The sequence below is a fragment of the Mus musculus genome, chromosome X, assembly GCF_000001635.26.
Source record: "Mus musculus strain C57BL/6J chromosome X, GRCm38.p6 C57BL/6J".
Lineage (NCBI taxonomy): Eukaryota > Metazoa > Chordata > Mammalia > Rodentia > Muridae > Mus > Mus musculus.
The window spans coordinates 87,761,488-87,780,227 of NC_000086.7; the positions used below are offsets into that span (position 1 = coordinate 87,761,488).

General features: G+C 35.2%; 1 protein-coding gene and 1 pseudogene across 1 annotated transcript in view; both read right to left on the reverse strand.

The window, feature by feature from the left end:
• The window catches only part of Il1rapl1 (interleukin 1 receptor accessory protein-like 1), a 1,375,012-nt gene that overhangs the window by 1,020,551 nt on the left and 335,721 nt on the right, over positions 1 to 18,740 (reverse strand). The window lies entirely within an intron of this gene.
• Positions 9,833 to 10,895, reverse strand: Gm14776 (predicted gene 14776; annotated as a pseudogene).

An 18,740-nucleotide genomic window follows, 5' to 3' on the forward strand; every position in this document is an offset into this window, starting at 1 on the left:
ACATATTTTCTACTGGAATTTGAAGAAAGTATAGATAGTCTATAGGTTTTCCTTTTTTCATATGCCCATGTGGAAACAATTCTACAATGATTTCCAACACAGGTGCTGCATATCCTAAATGTAAAACCATTTGACAGGCTGGATAAACAATTAGTCATTTAAGATTTGAAAGCTGGTTAACATTAATGGTTTATGCACTTTTATTTTGTACTAAGAATCACTCTGTATGGAACAGTCTGAGGGTAGAGTGGAAGGGGAATAAAATCTGGACTTTAGAATAAATAAATAAATAATTTTAAAAAATCACTCTGTATGAACTGCCATTAGGACCCACCATTATTGCAATGATAGAATTATGAGATCTCACTAAATTTCAAGTTGGTATTAAGCATAAACTAAAATGAGGCTCAACTATTTAGAATATTTTGATGTCCAGATGTTACAAATTATGCAAACTATGAATCAAAACAAAAATGAAATATTCAGCTTTATTCCAAACTGAAGCAAACAAGAATCTCTAGAATATGAGACAAAACACACTCAATGATAGGAAATGTAATGTGTTATATTTTCTATTGCTAAATCTTTAAATAATAGTGAATCTATGGCATTCTCTGTGCTTCTCTGTCTCTCTGACTCTGTCTCTGTGTCTCCTCTGTGTGTGTCTATGTGTGTGTTTGTATATGAAACACCATTTTCCTTTACTTTTTCTATATCAAGAAGCAAGCAAGGAGCTGAAGGGGTCTGCAACCCTATAGGTGGAACAACAATATGAACTAACCAGTACCCCTCAGAGCTCATGTCTCTAGCTGCATATGTAGCAGAAGATGGCCTAGTCGGCCATCATTTGGAAGAGAGACCCCTTGGTCTTGCAAACTTTATATGCCCCTGTACAGGGGAATGCCAGGGCCAAGAATTAGGAGTGGGTGGGTAGGGGAGCAGGGCAGGGGGTAGGGTATAGGGGGCTTTCAGGATAGCGTTTGAAATGTAAATGAAGAAAATATCTAATAAAAAAATTGAAAAAAAAAGAAGCAAAGAATATCTCATAAATCCATTTTTTTCTTAGGGTAGTGAAGACAACCTTGTTCAAGCAAAAAAAAACACATGTAGATGAGGCTATGATCTTTAACTCTTGCTTCAGAGATGAACATTTCTATTTTATAATAGAAAACCAATGGTGGTTATCATAAGAGACAGCTCTAACAAAATGGACTTTTCAGAAAAAAAAAAAAAAAAAAAAAAAAAAACCTCTAAATTCAAATCTTCTTTGCTGTGATTTAAAGATTAATTAAGCTGTGGCTGCAAATATCCCTGGAGTAGAGGGGCGATTAAATGTAGAGACTCACAGCCAGATATTAGACATAAGGTTATGGGACTCAGAACATTCAGCCCTAAATGGGAGGGCTCCATTAAATCCTTCAGATCAGGGATTAGGGAACCACCTGCAAGAGGAGGCAGCATGTAAGAGCCAAAAGTAATGAAGGACACAAAAAAGGGGGCCCTTTAAATTAACATGAACTTAGCTCACATGAACTCACAAGGTCTGCATTTTGCTCTTCAGTCCTCTGCATATATATTATGGCTTCCAGTTTAGTATTTTTCTAGAATTCTAGACCGTGCAAACAATTGAGTCTCTGATATTTATTCCTCCTCTCGAGATTTTCTCCTTCTGTTGATGTGTCCTATATAGCTTCAATGTGGTACTTTTAATTTATCTTATGTTTTATTGATTGGTTGATTATCTGATTGATGAATAAGTGATTGGATAAAAACCTAGCCACTAGGGTAAATATTGCCAACTATAGTGGCATTTATACTTGCTAGGAGAGGGATTAACTTTTCTGCAATGGAGTGACACTTTGTATACCAACCACTCCAGGGCAGTCCTCTTGTTCAGGTGTAGTGGAACAACATGTAATGGACTCCATAATTGCTTTGTGTGCTTTTATTCACTTACAGTTTAGTGGTGGTGGTTTGGTTTGGTTGTTTTGTTTTAGTTTGTTTTGATTTTTTTTTTTACCTTTTTTGATTTTTTTATTTTGTTTTCTAGGATTTTTTGAGGGAGACTGTTTTATTGATTTTTTAAAAATTATTTTTGAGGAATAACTTACCAGTTGGGGTGTGGATGAGGAGATGATATGAAAGGACTTGGGGGAGGGGAAGAATATGATCAAAATATATTTAAATTTTAAAATGTTTTAAATAATAAAATATTTAAAATTAAAATAAATGATAACTTTAAAATCCAGAAGAGAGAAGATACTGCTATAGTTTTAGGCTTTAATTCATCATTAAAATTTCATTCAATATATCATTTATACTTCAAAACCTGGCTGTTATAATGTTCAGGTGTGGTGTTCTGCCAGTCCAAATTCCATGACATCATCTTTAGCTGGAAATACAGACAGCTTAGTCAATATCTCTGGTCAAATGAATGACAGAACCCAAGAAAAACTCTGGAGGTACTTTCTACAAAGTTTGTGTGGCACACTTCCTGCAGAGATAAAGCATGAAAGGCTACCTTGGGTTGATATGCCACAAGTAGTCCCCACCACTGAGTTTAAAGCATACAACTTTATGATAATCATAAACCCAGATGAAGAAAGGCCTCTGAATTATGCTGATATTTTAAATATTAAATGTAAGTCCACAGTAACGGACTTCAAGTATGCAAAGTTCCAAACAGTTCCAAGTAAAGAGAATACAAAGTGGATCTCAACAAAAAAATGAATTTTCTAGCATTGTTGACACAGTATTTCTGGTATCAATAACCAAGATGTTTGGAGGATCTGTTTCTGCTTTCTGTGATTATTCTAAGTTTTATGAATTAATCTGATTAAAAGTAGGAGCTCAATTCAATATAATAATAACTATTAGTAGAAAAGAAATTTGGTGTTATTCATACTCACAATCAGCCTTTGTAAAACAGCCCATGTTCTTAAGTAGTTTTTAATTTAATATTTTCATTTTATAGATAAGTAGCTTACTTCACTAAGTTCTTTGTTAGCCACCTCAAATTAAAAGCTAACTAATATTTTTCCTTCATAGTGTTCAGAAGTTGGGGAAATGTTATTGTTTTCATTCTCAGTGGAAACTGAATACTGAGCTTTGGAAAATATGTAAAACAGCATCGAGTATTTACAAAGTATCAATTTATTGAAAATTATTTTTCATCTACTATCTCATTTAGTTCCCACAAATGTAAAATATACATAATCTAACAATCCCACCTACAGTTACTGAACAAATGCTGAAGACATGATACAATGGAAAAGAGCACAACCTTTGGAAAGCCTTCTGCTGGGATCAAACCTTGTTTGTAAATTGTATTACCTCATGGATCATATAGAGGAAAAAGTAAGGATTTACTTCTTGTAGTTTTAGAAAAATCAATCAGTTTATATATGTCATTAATCTGAAACAGTATCTGGATGTTAGAAATTTTCAAAACAATTTTATTTTCAACCAAATTTTCTCAAAAGTATAGTTAGTACTGTGGCCCAATTACAAAGGAAAAATAGAACACTTTGGATACTGTAAATTTCCTATTCCAATTATATTGTCCAAGATAGACATAATGTCAACCTCGTTCAAAAATGATTAAAAATGAATAAAGAATTACTTTTTTTCAAGTTAAAGCAAAGATTTTCATATTTTATATTTTGTATGTTAAATTTTAATCAGTTTAGAAGAAGCAAACAATATCAGTGTCCAGTGGTTAATTTAATTCATGAAAATTTCATAAAGTGTGTATCCTCACAGAACATACAAAGTATACCTCTTGATAAGATAATACATATTTGGTTCAGTATAACTAGTCCTGTAAATATTTATAACAATCTCATTTGATGTACTTTGGTGAAATAAAATTACTCGCTAATTGTGTGTGTTTTATAACTTCAAATTATTTAATAAGTAACTGTACTATGAAAAGTACAAACATTTTAGAACTACTAGGAACTAAAAGATATGTAGAGTCTCAGTATTAAAGTTAAGGAGTGAAATAATATATAAATATATTCTGAAGCGACTTATGCAATACTTTCTTTTCAAGATTTCCTTTTTGTTATGTGAAATCAAGTATAAAGTTGGAGGTATGGTTTAAGATTAATTGCTGAGGAAATCATTTACAATTGAGAGTGTCTAAATTTTCTCAACATTAGATGGCTATTTGATGAATGTTTGACACCTTCCAAATGATTTATGGTTCTTTCAAATGTGTGGCCTATTTTCATCTTCTATGTTAATTTCTGAGAGTTAAGTTTTTGTGAGTAAAGCACATGTTTACTCACCTTTGTGAATTAACCCAGACACTAGGTATTTACTGTAATTTCACAGAATTTGTATTAAGCGTACTAAAGAAATACAAAGAAAAGAAAGAAACATTGATGTTTGACTAGTCATTTCTATTTCATTCGAAATACCTTCCGAACAGTTTTTCTATTTTCCAACTTTATATGTAGAAAATAAGTAGTAATATGTTACAAGTTCTCAGTAATATATATCAGAGTATAGTATTAAAATAATGATGGTAGCAACAACATAAATATGCACAAAATGTCTACAATTCAGTTTTTCTCAACAGAGAGTTGGCAAATTGTTTGATAACACTACTTTATAGACTTAGAACTTATATTATATAGCTAGATCAAAACTTCAGGCAGACAGAGCTGTCTCATGAGATTTTCCCTGTGAGCTGTTTAAAGGAAACAAACATCTCCATTTTTCTGAGTCATTGGAGACAAAGTTCTCACCTTTTCCCCTAAGTATTCCTTTTGTTCTCTATTTTCCTTGTTGTTATTCATCTTACAGGATACACAACACTGCCATTAAATGAGAAACTTGCTTTTTATTGGAAGAGATATCACTTCCTTATATTGAAACTGAAATAGCTTTTACAAGCAACTGTTCAGCTTGAGATTATGAAGTGCAATCTAAAATTCTAAGTGCAATTTAGAACTGGAAATAGCATGCATTACTTAGAACGAAGTCTCTATAGTTGCAATTTGACAATTTACAGATGGATTAGAGGACTGCATACATCCCCTTCTGGTATTGCAGGTTTTCTACTCTAATGTCAAATAGTCACCTGTCAAATACACATGACTCATGATTTAAAAAGTACATCTAGGAAGCTATCCTTGCAATAAATTTTCAGTTGCTAAATATCTTTGCTCATCTTCTTGGATCATTAGATTGTTCTTTAGAACTCCACATTAGAAAAGAAATCCATGCTACTGAATATCACCTTGTAAATGGTTACTTTTAGTAGTTTTAAAGTATTTGTCACGGAAAATAAATTGAATATGGTAGGACATAAATCAATGAAAAATTTGCTTTTAATATAAATAGCTACACATACTGCCTTATGGAAAGAATCAATAAAAACAATAGGAAATGTAGAAAGTTTTAGTGATGATCCTCATTGTCCAATATAATTTACAAAATAAATATTTGAAAGGCTGTGAATGTAATTCAGTTCTTAAGCCCTAACAATATTAGCACAGCAGTTTTCAAATTTAGGAAAATAAAGATTTCAAAACAAATATATTTATTTATTTATTTATTTATTTATTTATTTATTTATTTATTTATCTTGTGTGCATACATGCATACATGCATGGATATACCCATGCCAAGGTATGTTGGTAGCAATTGGAGGACATCTTGCTGTTTGGGGTTATTTGTTTGTTTGTTTTCCCCTTATTATGTATTTTCCTGGGATTGAATTCAGTTGATCTGCCTTGGCAGAAAGGACCATTTTATATCATGGCATTATTTAAGGTCCCACAGATACTTCCCCAAAGCAACAAAAGTGAAGCTGAAACATAAAGATGAATTGTAAAATAACAGAGAGGAGACGATTTAATAAGAGGACTTGTACCAGAGAAATGGCCCAACATGGAGGAATGGTTGATTCTTTAATTGCAAGTTAAATGAATTAGTGATAAGTGCAGTTTCTTGGTTTTATAGTATCAAATATGAGTACAGATTTTTTTTAAATTGAAATGGTAAAAATAATGAGACAGTGTTGTATGGAACAAATAATTTCAAGGAAAATATTTTAGTTGTAAAATAAATAATTTAATGAAAGTTCTATTTAAATCTTTAAGCTGTAGCTGGTTTGACCTGCCTATACTGTAAACTTGACCTTGACTTATTCAGTAATGGAAATATTAAAGACTCATGGAGTTAGTTCTGTTACTATCAATCTCTCATGCAATGCATCCTCATCACAAATTCCCCACCCTCCACTCCTCCTTCTACCCCACCCGACAACTCCCCTCTTCCCCATATCCACTCTTACTTCCATTCAGAAATTAACAGATCACCCCACCCCACACCAAATATCAACCAAATCCTTCCGTCTGAATTTAAGGCTTGTTAACTCATGTGGTTACTTTATTTCAAATGCTTACCATCTAGTTTTGTAATAACCTTCATCCAATAAGGATTATGAATTAACTGTATTGGTTAAAATATAATGGCCGATTAGTATTCTATCCTGCCTCTATAAAATCTTTGGTTTACAACTGTGTCAAGGGAGTGAGCTTCAATATGTAATCTTGGTATCTGAAATTGCTTTGAGAAAGACCTTTGATGTCATCAGATATCTCCTCCCAATAAATTCTGTAACCTTTATCAAAATAAAACTATTTTCCATTGCCAACATGACAAAAACAAGACAAATTACATTCTTTTGAAAAATACTGCACGTGTTGTTTTAATGCAGCTACTCTAAATCTATTAACCATTAGACAATGATGAATTAGGGTTACTCATAAGAACACTTAAGCAGTCACTGTTATCTACATTACTCATCTGTCAAACTGCTACAGAAAACCAAATGTGTTGTAGAACTGATTCTAAAAACCTTCTTTCTCTCTTTCTTTCTCTTTCTTTCGTTCTTTCTCTCTTTCTCTTTTTCTTTTCTTTCTCTCTTTCTTTACTTTTTCCTTCTTTCCTTCTTTCTTTTTCTTGCCCTTTAAATGAAAACTGTTATCTTATTTTCTTCAGTGAAGTTAGCTCTTTGATATGATAGGGTAAATTAGTTGTGATTTGTAAATTTGTTCCTGCTTCTGAGACATTGTATTGGAGCATATAGCTCTGTTAGCAACTTTTTCCATTAATGAAGTGGAAAACAAGTAAATATGTACTGACTCATGAAATAAAAATATTGATGTAGAGTCCTAGGTTTACATTTAACAATTATATCAAAAGTTATTTTTGATGTAAAAATGTTAACATGTATCAGGAATATGTTTGCAAACCCATAGGAAGAACAATAATATTAACCAACCAGACCCCCCAGTGCTCACAGGAACTAAATCACCAACCAAGGAGTAGTCATGGAGGGACCCATGGCTCCAGCTGCATATGTAGCAGAGCATGGCCTTGCTGGGCATCAATGGAAAGAAAGGCCCTTGGGCCTATGAAGGCTTGATGCCCCAGTGTAGAGGAATTCAAGGGCAGGAAGAAGGGAGTGGGTAGGTGGAGGAACACCCACATAGAAGAAGAATAAAGGGGTTTGCGGGGTGGGGGAGGGAATCTGGAAAGGGGATAACATTTGAAATACAAGAAAAGAAAATATCCATTAAAAAAAGAAAATGGAAAAAAGTAAAAGGGTCAGTGTTTGAAAGGTTCAAAAATAGAAAAAAAAGTTTAAAAAATCCTCTAATTTATAGTTTTCTAAATTCATATAGTTTGATTTAAAGGTTGCCCAAATAAGTACTATATGGATATATTTATATGATTATGGAAGGCAATGGATTCTGTGCAAAGAAAGCTGGATATGATGTTCAAGATTGGCATATCCAGAAATATATATGCACAACTCCTTAAAAACACATTAATGTATTACTTGGGAAATTATAAATATAACAACTTTTGTTTCCTTTCTTCAAAGAATGAACACAATAAATACAAATTATCTATATGCATGATAGTAACTAATCTAATTATGCTAATGTTTACTTGAAATATTAACACTTATAGACACCAATTAAAAAGCAACTGGGTGCTGGGTGGTGGTTGCATACGCCTTTAATCCCAGTACTTGGGAGGCAGAGGCAGGAGGATTTCTGAGTTCAAGGACAGCCTGGTCTACAAAGTGAGTTCCAGGACAGCCAGGGCTACACAGAGTAACCCTGTCTTGGAAAAACAAAAAACAAAAACAAACAAACAAACAAAACCAACCAACCAAACAAAAAAAGAACAAAAAACAAAAATAAAAACAACAAAAAGAAAGCAACTGGGCTGGTATGATTACTTATTGGATAAACTCATCTTCTACCAAGCCTGACAAACTCAGTTTGTACTCCTGCTAATTTTCCTCTGTCCACAAACATAGCAGAGCAATTTTACATCCTTATATGTACAGACACACACACACATTCACACCCACAAACTAATAAATTTCAAAAAATGTAAAACCAGTGACTGTTAATGTAAATTAAAGCATATTTTATTAATGGAAAAATTAAAATATAAAGACTAAGTTATACTCATTATAAAGGACAGTATTGTGATGAAGCGTACAGATATTAAATTTTAAACCTGGAATAGTTATGTACATTTCAGATAAAGAAGACTTATAATAATAGTCTCTAAATTATCCTAATAGGAATAATATTATATTGTACACACACACACACACACACATATATAGATTTAATACTATCTTATTAAGGATGTATTATATATATACACATCCTTAATAAGATAGTATTAAAATGTATGAGGTAACAGCAGATGATAAAAAGGTTAAAAAGGCAATATTACAATTATAGTTGGAGATTTTAAGTTACATCTTTCAATAATGGATAGGGCAAGAAGGCAGAAAATCACTAAGGATATAGTTGACAAGAAGAGCATTATCAAGTAGCTTGACATAGTTGACATTTATAGATTACTTTACTCAACAACAGCAGAATATACATTCATCTTAAGCTTACATGGAACAGTTCTTAAAACTTACAATATTCTATGCCATAAAATACTCCTTAAACAAATAATAAAAAAGAAAATGTGTGAGTTATTTTCCTAATATAATAGAAATAAAAGTAAAAACAAGGTTTTTGGAAATCTCTATTAAGAAAATTAAAATAATATATTTCTAAATAGAATATATACAAAATTCTGAAGAGAATTTAAAATATTTTTATTTATAAATAATAATATAACTATTCAAAAATCAGTGAAATGAGAAAAAGGAATGCTTAAGGAAATTCAATGGCATTGGCTACACAATTATTTTTAAAATACTGAGTTTATTTCACATGTATATTTTTTGTCTCCCTACCATGTCCACATCTGACCACCACTATTACTATGTCCTATCATAACATTCCATACATACTTAAAACCAAATAAAGGGTGGAGTTCCATCTTTGAAAGCTAAACAGGCATTTTAGACACACATTCTTGGCAATTGAACCTGGACAACATTTATCAAACACAGTAAGAAAAGTTCGCACTTTGCATTAGAAAAAGGACAGCCAGATATCAACTATTACAGAAATGAAGTAAGACAGAATATTTCAAACTCTTTAAATAATTTTCTTTTACTTTTTTTCTTTTTAGAGTTTGTTTGGCTTATACTCTTCTTTTTATTAGATTTTTTAAATTTACATATCAAATGCTACCCCAAAAGTTCCCTATACCCTCCCCCCACCCTGCTCCCCTACCTACCCAATCCCACTTTTTGGCCCTGGCATTCCCCTGTACTGGGGCATATAAAGTTTGCAAGACCAAGGGGCCTCTCTTCCCTATGATGGCTGACTAGGCCATCTTCTGCTACATATGCACCTAGAGACATGAGCTCTGTGGGTAGTGGTTAGTTCATATTGTTAAAGAGAATTCTTCCACTGCCAGAGATCTTTAATAGCCTCCTGGTCCATCATCTGGAAAGAATTTTTCACATAATTAATGAAATTGGCCTTCCACTCTGGGAAGAAAACCACCTTTTTCTATACTTGCATTTTTGTTTTAATGTCTTCTACAGAACTAGGTCCTTTGGGGGGTTTTAGGAGTTTTTGTTTTGGTTTTTGGTTTTTTTTTTCTGTTTTTTTGAAGGACTATTGACCTTTTGATCTTGTTGATGGTTTTAAGTATTTTCCATTTTGATTTGATTTTTGTGCATTTTTTGCTGGGGTATCTCATACACATTTCTTCACTGGGAACTTTAGTTTCCTTTTCATCAAAATCATCATCATCTTCTTCTTCTACTTCTACTTCTTTTTCTTCTTCTTCTTCTTCTTCTTCTTCTTCTTCTTCTTCTTCTTCTTCTTCTTCTTCTTCTTCATCTTCATCATCTTCATCAAGTTTTACTTTTTTCTGTGGAACCTTGTTACCACCTCCAGGAACAGATTGCTTTCCAGACATGTCTAAGAGTTTTACATCCTCCTCATCTTCATCTTTAGACTCTGCATCTTCCTCTACAACTACTAGGTGCTGTCCACAAATGTGCACAGGCCCTGAAACACACTTCAACCTTAAGACCACAGGTGGTGTAATTTCAAAGTCCCAAAAGGGAAACTGTTGGTTGTACAGACATTTTCAAAGTTGCCCGTGTTACTTTCATTGGAATGCCTTCATAGTTCATTCATTCTGCCTCTATGATATGTAACTCATCTTTTGCTACTGCTCCTAAACTGACCATTCTTAATGATAACTGGTGCTCATTTTCATCATTATCCACTTTAAAGTGATAGTCTTTATCAGCATTTAGTTCACAGCTGAAAAAAAAAATAGTTCTGAGGCCTAGGAGGACTCATGTCCATTTCCATTGATTCTTCCATGAGGTGGAGGGACACACTTCGGTGTGAGAGAAGCTGGATAGAAAATAACTGCCTGCTGTTCCACGGAAACAGACACACAGGACAAAATCACGCCAAATTACAAATAATTTTTTAAAAGTCTAGAAAATACCAAACATCATAAAAAAGCTAGTCCTTCAGAAAAGCAATAAAATGAATACATCAATAAGACATGTAGAACAAAATTAAGACTATTGGCCTGAGCATCTGCAGGAGACATCTTGGATCCCAGACTCCACCAAGACTACTCTGCACAAGTGAGAGGGTGGACTACAGAAGCTAACAGCTTCTGGGACAGGCAGGAGCCACAGAGCTTCTGAGGCAGAGACATTCGGGCACCTTACCTGCCAGAGGATAGGTGTCTGCCCAGGCCGGAAGAGCTTTGCCTGAGCATCTGTGGGAGACATCTTAGATCCGGGACTCCACTGAGACTAGTCTACACAGGTGAGAGTGTGGACTACAGAAGCTAACAGCTTCAGGGATAGGTCCTGTCTCGGGCCTTCATCTTCTACCAGGAGGCAAGTCTGAATGCCAGATATCTGTTCACCTTCCCTGAAAAAGTAGAGCCTGCCTGAAGAGAGTGCTCTGACCACTGAAACTCAGGAGAGAGCTAGTCTCCCAGGTCTCCTGGTAGAGAGTAACAGAATCACAAGAGGAACAAGCTCTAACCAGAGACAACTATAACAACTGACTCCAGAGTTTACCAGATGTCGAAAGGCAGACATAAGAATCTTACTAACAAAAACCAAGATCACTCACCATCATCAGAACCCAGTACTCCCACCTCAGCCAGTCTAGGGCACCCCAACACACCAGAAAACCTAGACCCGGACTTAAAGGCATATCTCATGATGATGGTAGAAGACATCAAGAAGGTCTTTAATAACTCACTTAAAGAAATACAGGAGAACACTGCTAAAGAGTTGCAAGTCCTTATAGAAAAACAGGAAAACATATCAAAACAGATGATGGAAATGAACAAAACCATACTAGACCTAAAACGGCAAGTAGAAACAATAAAGAAAACACAAAATGAGGCAACGCTGGAGATAGAAACCCTAGGAAAGAAATCTGTAACCATAGATTAGAGCATCATCAACAGAATACAAGATATGGAAGAGAGAATCTCAGGTGCAGAAGATTCCATAGAGAACATTGGCACAACAATCAAAGAAAATGCAAAATGCAAAAAGTTTCTAACTCAAAACATCCAGGAAATCCAGGACACAATGAGAAGTCCAAACCTACAGATAATAGGAGTAGCTGAGAATGAAGATTTTCAACTTAAAGGGCCAGCAAATATCTTCAACAAAATTATAGAAGAAAACTTCCCAAACCTAAAGAAAGAGATGCCCATGAACATACAAGAAGCCTACAGAAGTGCAAATAGACTGGACCAGAAAAGAAATTCCTCCCTACACATAATAATCAGAACAACAAATGCACTAAATAAAGATAGAATATTAAAAGCAGCAAGGGAAAAAGTCAAGTAACATATAAAGGCAAGCCTATTAGAATTACACCAGATTTTACTCCAGAGACTATGAAAGCCAGAAAATCCTGGACAGATGTTATACAGACACTAAGAGAACACAGATGCCAGTCCAGGCTACTATACCCAGCCAGACTTTCAATTACTGTAGATGGAGAAACCAAAGTATTCCACGACTCAACCAAATTCACACCTTATCTTTCCATGAATCCAGCCCTTCAAAAGATAATAACAGAAAAAAAAAACCAAAAAAACAAACAAACAAACAAACAAAAAAAAAAACAATACAAGGACGAAAACCACGTCCTAGAAAAAACAAGAAAGTAAAAGAACTCACACAATATGTATTCACTGATAAGTGGATATTAGCCCAGAAACTTAGAATACCCAAGATATAAGATACAATTTGCTAAACACATGAAACTCAAGAAGAACGAAGACCAAAGTGTGGACACTTTGCCCATTCTTAGAACTGGGAACAAAACACCCATGGAAGGAGTTACAGAGACACAGTTTGGAGCTGAGATGAAAGGATAGACCATCTAGAGACTGCCATATCCTGGCATCCATCTCATAATCAGCCTGCAAACGCTGATACCATTGCATACATTAGCAAGATTTTGCTGAAAGGACCCAGATATAGCTGACTCTTGTGAGACTATGCCGGGGCCTAGCAAACCCAGAAGTGGATGCTCAAAGTCAGCTATTGGATGGGTCACAGTGCCCCCAATGGAGGAGCTAGAGAAAGTACCCAAGGAGCTAAAGGGAGCTGCAACCCTACAGGTGGAACAATAATATGAACTACCCAATACCCCCCCAGAGCTCGTGTCTCTAGCTGCATATGTATCAGAAGATGGCCTAGTTGGCCATCAGAGAGGCCCATTGGTCGTGCAAACTTTATCTGCCTCAGTACAGGGGAACGCCAGGGCCAAGAAGTGGGAATGGGTGGTGGGGGAGGAGTAGGGGAGCTGGTGTGGGAATTTTGGGATAGCATTGGAAATGTAAATGAAATAAATACCTAATTTAAAAAAAACAAAATAATAAAAAAAAGGAAAAAATTTAAGACTATTAAAAACAAGACACTGGTACTATGGATAGTAGGTAATATCAAAGATATTTACTTATCCCAATAACTGGGAAAGTCACTTGAAATTGACTAATTTATTTAAAGCCATATACTCTTACCCAACTCACAAAATGAATAGTTTCATGCTGATTAAGTAAATGATTAAATATCTAATAACCTTGAAAATGTAAAATCAGGAATCTCTCCTTCAATTTGGTTCAGAAAACAAAAGAATCAAGTATTTTCTACCTTAAAGTGTCAGCAACAAACTGAAAGATATTACAAAAATGAAAAATTTTAGATGAGTATTCCACATAAATATACGTGCAAAATTTTTTAGCAATGTATTAGCAAGCCAAATTCATCAGGATAAACATGGTAAATATAAGCCAAGAACTAATGGGATTTATTCTTGTGTGTAATTCTGGGTCAATATTTGAAAATCCAATTAATACATTCTACATCAAAGAGCCAAAACAGAGAAATGACATCAAAATTAACACATGAAAAGGTATTTAAAATACCTGAATTGCATTCGTACTTTACTTCAATTTACTTAGACTGAGTATGCATGCAAGCAGGTGTATGGATCAGAGGACAATTTGTGACCATTCGTTTTCTTCTTTATCCATGTGGTTCTCAGAGATCAAGCTGAGGTCATTAGGATGGGCAGTAAGTGCCTGGCAGTAAGTGAAGTTTACTTGGTGAGACATCTAGCTTTCTCCTCTCCTCCAACATACATTTGTATAAGCCAACAAATATGAACAAGAGGGATTTTACTCAATGGGAAAAAGAAGACCTACTCATAAAGTTCCATTATGAAATACTGGATACTTTTACACAAAACAAAATGATTGTTTCCTAAACCAAATTGATGTTTGCATCAAGAGAAAATGATTTTATTTTGTGTTTTTTTTCCCCTTTTAGGTTTTATTTGTATGTTTTATGTGAAACAGTAGGAACATTGTTTATTTCACAAAATGATTAGAAATGCATTTTGGGGTATACATATTTGACTTATGTCACTAACTTTATCCTTGAGAATATATATAACTTCTTATTTGTCTATATCAGTATCAAAAAAACAGAAAATATGTGAAAAAGTGAAGAAAGGATTAAGTATTAGAAGTTATCAAAATGTATTAATTGGTATAGATCAAATTAGTTACCTTAGTAGATTTGATATATCTATGCTTAAGAGATAATTTATTAATTTTAATAAATTTTTGATGGTGAGTGAAATAACTAGTATTTTATTGATTCACAAATATACATAAGAATGGGGCTGCTCTCCTCCTCAGCTTCTTCCATCTTTTCCTCAATTCAACCACAGTGGTTCCTGGCTTCTGTCCATTGGTTGGGTGCTAGTATCAGGCATCTGACTCTTTCAGCTACTTGTTGGGTCAAGATCTCTGAGACACTGAGACAATAACCAGGCAGCATATACCAGCTGCTCTGAGGCCCCTGACACATATACAGCAGAGGACTGCTGGGTCTGGACTGAGTGAGAGAATATGGACCTAACCCTCAGGAGATTTAAGCCGCAGGGAATGGGGAGGCCTGGGGGTGGTGGTGGGTGGGGACATCCTCTTGGAGATGGGGTCCAGGGAGGAGGCATGGGAAGGGGAGAGGTCAGGGGGCAGACTGGGAGGGGAATAAGTCTGGACTATAAAGAGGGATTAAGGAACCAAATTCTAAAACAATTTTTTTAAAAAGGAACAAATCCAGTAGAATTGTATTCTTCCATTCTTTTTTATAAGAGTTTAAATATTTTATTAGATATTTTCTTCATTTACATGTCAAATACTATCCCCTTTTCTAGTTTCCTCCCGAAAATCCCTTATAACCTTTTCCCTCTCACTGCTCCCCAATCTACCTACTCCTATATCCTGGCCTTGGCATTCCTCTATGCTGGGTCGAGAATCTTCACAAGACTAAGGGCCTCTCCTCTCATTGATGGCCAACTAGGCCATGCTCTGTTACATATACAGCTAGAGACATGAGTCCCACCATGTGTTTTCTTTGATTAGTGGTTTAGTCCCAGGGAGCTCTGGGGGTACTGGTTAGTTTATATTGTTGTTCCTCCTATAGGGCTGCAGACCCCTTCAGCTCCTTAGGTACTTTTTCTAGCTCATTCATCGAGGACCCTGTGTTCCATCCAATAGATGACTGTGAGCATCCACTTCTGTATTTGCCCATAGCTAAATATAACAAAAGCAATATACAGCAAACCAGTAGCCAACATCAAACTAATTGGAGGGAAACTTGGAGCAATCCCACTAAAATCAGGGATTAGACAAGGCTGCCCACTTTCTCCCTACCTATTCAATATAGTACTTAAAGTCCTAGCCAGAGCAATTAGACAACAAAAGGAGATCAAGGGGATACAAATTGTAAAGGAAGACGTCAAAATATCACTATTTGCAGATGATATGATAGTATATATAAGTGACCCTAAAATTTCCACCAGAGAACTCCTAAACCTGATAAACAGATTCAGTGAAGTAGCTGGATATAAAATTAACTCAAACAAGTCAGTGGCCTTTCTCTACACAAAGGATAAACAGGGTGAGAAAGAAATTAAGGGAATAACATCTCTCACAATAGTCACAAATAATATAAAATACCTTGGTGGGAGTCTAACTAAAGAAGTGAAAGATCTGCACGATAAGAACTTCAAGTCTCTGAAAAAAGAATTCAAAGAAGATCTCAGAAGATGGAAAGACCTCCCATGATCATGGATTGGAAGAATTAATATAGTAACAATGGCTATCTTGCTGAAAGTAGTCTATGGATTCAGTGCAATCTACATCAAAATTCCAATTTAATTGTTAACAGAATTAGAAAGGGCAATTTACAAATTCATATGTGATAGCAAAAATTATTCTCAACAATAAAAGAACCTCTGTTGGAATCACCATCCCTGACCTCAAACTATACTACAGAGCAATTGTCATAAAAACTGAATGGTACTGGTACAATGACAGACAGGTAGATCAATGGAATAGAATTGAAGACCCAGAAATGAACCTACACACCTCTGGTTACTAGATCATTGACAAGGGAGCTAAAACCATCCAGTGGAAAAAAGACAGCATTTTCAACAAATGGTGCTGGCACAACTGGCAGTTATCATGTAGAAGAATGAGAATTGATCCATTCTTATTTCCTTGTACAAAGCTTAACTCTAAGTGCATCAAAGAACTCCACATAAAACCAGAGACACTGAAATGTATAGAGGAGAAAGTAGGGAAAAGCCTCAAAGATATGGGCACAGGGGAAAAAATTCCTAAACAGAACAGCAATGGCCCATGCTGTAGGATCAAGAATCGACAAATGGGACCTCATAAAATTGCAAAGCTTCTGTAGGACAAAAGATAATATCAATAAGACAAAAAGGCCACCAAAAGATAGGGAAAAATTTTTACCAGTCCTAAATCTGATAGGGGACTAATATCCAATATATACAAAGAGCTCAAGAAGCTGAACTCCAGAAATTCAAATAAACCCATTAAAAATGGGGTACAGAGCTAAGCAAAGAATTCTCAACTGAGGAATACTGAAGGGCTGAGAAGCACTTGAAAAAAAAAATGTTCAACATCATTAATCATCAGGGAAATGAAAATCAAAACAACCCTGAGATTCCACCTCAGACCAGTCAGAATGGCTTGGATCAAAAATTAAGGTGACAGCAGATGCTGGTAAGGATGTGGAGAAAGAGAAACACTCCTCCATTGCTGGTGGGATTGCAAGCCACTCTGGAAATCAGTCTGGCAGTTCCTCAGAAAACTGGACATAGTACTACTGGAAGATCCAGCAATACCTCTCCTGGGCATATACCCAGAAGATGTTCCAACTGGTAATAAGGACACATGCTCCACTATGTTCATAGCAGCCTTATGTGTAATAGCCAGAAGCTGCAAAGAACCCAGATGTCCTTCAACAGAGGAATGGATACAGAAAATTTGTTACATTTACACAGTGGAGTACTACTCAGCTATTAAAAACAATGAATTTATGAAATTCTTAGGCAAGTGGATATATCTGGAGGATATTATCTTGAGTGAGGTAACCCAATCACAAAAGAAGTCACATGATATGCACTCACTGGTAAGTGGATATTCACCCAGAAACTTAGAATACCCAGAATACAATTTCCAAAACACAAGAAAATCAAGAAGAAGGAAGGCCCAACGAGTGGATACTTCATTCCTCCCTACAATAGGTAATAAAATACCAATGGAAGGAGTTACAGAGACAATGTTTGAGCTTAGACAAAAGGATGGACCATCCAGAGACTGCCATATCCGGGGATCCATCCCATAATCAGCCACCAAATGCAGACACTATTGCATATGCCAACAAGATTTTGCTGAAAGGACCCTGATATAGCTGTCTCCTGTTAGGCTATGCTAGTGCCTGGCAAATACAGAAGTGGAAGCTCACAGTCATCTATAGGATGGAACACAGGGCCTCCAATGGAGGAGCTAGAGAAAGTACTGAATGAGCTGAAGGGGACTGCAAACCTTTAGGATGAACAAGGAAATGAACTAGCCAGTAACCCCTAGAGCTTGTGTCTCTAGTTGCATATGTAGTAGAAGATGGGCTAGTTGGATATCAGTGGGAGCAGAGGCCCTTGGTCTTGTGAAGATCATATTCCCCAGTACAGGGGAATGCAAATGCCAGGAAGCAGGAGAGGGTGGGTTGTGGAGCAGGGTATGGGGATGGTTTAGTGGACTTTGGGGATAGCATTTGAAATGTTGATGAAGAAAATATCTAATAAAATATTTAAGAAATAAAAATAAATAAAAAATAAAATGTACATATGTATATATGCAAAAAAAAAGAAAAAGAAAAAAATAAACTGACAGGTAGATATGCCTAATTGTAAACTAGTGACAAGGCTATTTATGGAGGAACCAACCACTTCACTGAAATGTATTTGATAACTGTTCCATAAGAGTTGATTCAAGTTTGCTACTGCGAACATTGCCAAAACCAATGGCTAGCAATTTGTGAGGATCAATTGTTCCTGCTTTTCTAAATGGTCATGTCATCAAACATCCTTCTAAATATTTATTTGTTATAACCTTGGCCAGAGAAGCTTCTTATTGCAGTGGGCAATCATTAGAGACTCATTACTACTTCAAGTGATCAAAAGAAGCAACTGTGAATGCTCAGCCATAGATAGAAAATCCATATCTATCTGTGTCTCCAAAAACTCTGAAAACATTTTGGATGTGGGAGGAGAACTGCATCATGGTAAAGAATGCACTGAAATCTTTCAGACAAAAGAAATCAGTTCATCTGTTGTTACTGGTCAAAAATTAGTATTAGATTAAGTTAGTTAAAAATTTTACCTGGG